The sequence below is a fragment of the Bos indicus genome, chromosome 25 (genome assembly GCF_029378745.1).
Source record: "Bos indicus isolate NIAB-ARS_2022 breed Sahiwal x Tharparkar chromosome 25, NIAB-ARS_B.indTharparkar_mat_pri_1.0, whole genome shotgun sequence".
NCBI classification, from domain to species: domain Eukaryota; kingdom Metazoa; phylum Chordata; class Mammalia; order Artiodactyla; family Bovidae; genus Bos; species Bos indicus.
Window position 1 is genome coordinate 42550847 of NC_091784.1, and position 2996 is coordinate 42553842.

Sequence of the window (2996 nt, forward strand, 5' to 3'; positions counted from 1 at the left end):
TCCCGCTGCCTGTGTGGTTTTCAGAGACCTGAGGGGGCTCAGGGGGAATGAATGGGAGCCGGGAGCCTGGCCCAGCCGGGAGACAGGAGGCCCCCTGCCTGGGCACAGTCCTGGCCCTCCAGCCAGCTCTCCTTTCTGGCAGCGCTGGGGGGAGAGACGATGGTGCCCGGGCGCCCACTGCCCACGGGCCCGGCTTCATCAGCGCCTGGGGGAGTGGGGCGTGCTGGGGGTGCAGACTAGCCCCCAGTCCATCCCCAGAAGGGACCATTGGGCCTGAGGCTGCAGGCTTCCCTCCCGGAAGCCTCTCTGTTCCAGCTGCAGGGGGACGGCCAGTCGCGTCTGTCCACTGAGGGTGGCTGGCGGCCCCGCGGAGCTGCAGTGCTGGGGGCTGGTCTGCCCGGGAACTTGGCCTGGGGCACCGAGGGCAGGGGAGGGCCCTGGGGCCCCCAGGCGGCACTGGTTTCTCCAGGCCTGTGTCCATCTTGCGGGGTGACGCCGTTCTCCCACATCGACGCTCACAGCAGCGGGTGTTCCCCACGCACAGGGCGCCTCCGCCTTCCCTCCCACTGCCCCCCAGGTTCATCACCGCCGCCCCACCCCCCAGCAGGGTCACCCGGTTCCTGCTCAGCCCGGGCCACCAGGGGCCACTGAGGCTCTGATGGGCCCAGGCCCTGGAGGCCGGCCTGGGTGAGGCAGACAGGCCCTTGGGGGCAGGGGCGGGCAGTGCTCTAGCCCCCAGGGATGGGGCTGTGCTCCCTGCCCAGGGCCCCGGGTCAGCCGTGGCCCTGTCTGGCTGCAGGACGGCCTCACAGGCCCTCTCCCACCCCTGCGCCCTCACCCAGCCTCCCTGCTCCCCTTGCCCCTGACGGGTCAGCCACACAGCTGCCCATGCGATGACCCCTCAGTGTCCAGGTCCCGCCCACTTCCCGGTGAAGCCCCCCGACGCCCTCCTGTCCTGTCTGGGTGGCTCCTGCCCAGGGCATGTGGGATGGATACCCCACCTGGGGGCTGGAGCCCCCCTGCCGCCCCTGCAGAGACAGGCATGGACCTGAAGGGTCCCCTCCCAGCCTGGGTGCCCTGCGGGGAGCCCCATGGCACCTCCACAATGCCACAGCCCCCATCTGGGCCTGGGTGGTGGCTGTGGGGACATTTGCAGGTCTCACCCGGGCCAGGGTGGCCAGAAACAGGCGCCCTGGGGTTTTGGAGGACTGGGGCTGGGGCGTTTCACCTCAACACGGGCCGAGGACGGGCCCAGCTGGCAGGCAGGCTCTAGGGGAGCCTGGGGCCCCTTGCTGCCCAGTCCCAGCAGTGTCAGGGCCGAGGCTGGCAGGGAGGCACAGCCGGGCCCTGGGAGAGGGGGCGCTGCCCGCCCCCACCCACAGAGGCAAAGGCAGGGCTGTGGGCAGGTGGCTGCGGCTCGGCGGCGTCCGTAGCCCCTGAGTTTGCCAGCCAGGGTTCAGCGTTGCCTGGCGGGTGGGGGCTGCGGGGGGTGCGGGGCCAGCGCAGGGAGCACATGGCCATGTGCAGGGGAGGGCAGAGCGGGGGTGCGGGTGGCCTCCTGGCTTGGCCCCCATCCCCATGAGCGTCCTTGGCCAGCTCCATTCTACACAGGGACGCCTGGCCCAGGGCCCAGTGGAGGGGGGCAGGGGCGGGGTGTGCGTGTGTGGGGTGAGCGGGGATTTGGGGACGCTGAATGAGCCCCTCTGTGGGGAGCAAGGCCACCTAATAGGCACCTGTGCACAACCGTGCAGGTGGAAGCCCGAGTCCCGCTCCCTGCATGGCGGAAACTCGGGGCCGCTCCCTGCAGAGCAGGGTGGGCTGGGCTGCCCAGGGGACATCCAAGGTCCGGGAGCCTGGCTGGACCCACAGGTCCCGGGAAACGGGCCAGCCTGGGGCTGGGGCTCCTGAGAGTCAGGAATGTGGGGAGATGTGGAGGTGGGGTGGAGCCCCCCGGCTCCAGTCCTGGACGTGTGACCCCTGCACCCTTCCTGGGCCTCAGCCCCCCTTTGACAAGCAGAGGGAGGCAGTGAGCTGAGGAGCCCCGCTGGCCCCCAGGCCCCTTGCTGTCCGGGGAGGGCTGTCAGAGGGCACAGAGGACCTGGCTCTCCTCACCAGGTGCAGAGGGGTGGGGCCAGATTGCCATTGCCATGGTGACGAGTTCATCTGTGTCCTTACAGCCTCATTAACAAACGCCTCCTGGTTTCATTTTTGGTCCTGGCAAGAGGTGGACCCTGACCTGCAGACGGGCCAGGTGGCCGGGCAGAGGGCCAGAGAGACGTGGGCAGCGGGGGCCCAGGACCCAGGTGTCCTCATGGAGGTCCCCAGCAGTAGGGCCGCGCCTTCACCCAGGGAGGGCCGGCTCGTGGCCCTGCTTTGCAGATGAGGCACTGAGGCCGTTCATTGTTCAGGTCACACGAGGTCGAGCTGCCCCAGAGTCCTGGGCCAGGACACTCCCCAGCTTTTCCTCCCTCAGAGCAACTGAAAACGTGCAGCTTGGCCTGGCTGGGCTGAGGTGGGGTTATTTCAGGCGTCTTGGCCAAGAGGGCTATGGCGGGGGGCTCCCCCAGGGTTGCCAGCCCTTCCCTCCCGGGGGAAGTGGCCTGTTAGGAAGGCTCTGGGGAGGACAGGCTGACCCCGGAGCCCTCTCCCCGGTCCAGGCCCAGGCCGAGCCCCCAGAGGTCAGACCCCACCAGGCTCATGCTCCGGGGAGCTGGGAAGGGCTGTTCCGAGAAGGTGGAATGTCCAGTGGGTTTTGCAGGATGAAGAGGAGTTTTGCAGGACTCAGCTTGCCAAGCTACAGTTGGAGCCCTGGGCTCTTGTGCTGCACGCGTGGAGAGCCCGCAGCCCCGGTTTCCTGTTGGTGCCTCCCGGTGTAAAGCCTGGCCTGGGAGGTCTGTGGGGCTCAAGCGGCCCAGAGGGTACGCCTGACACACGGGGCTTCATGGGCATCGTCCAGCGAGTGGTCACATGCCACACACAGGGAGCGGGGGCCTTGG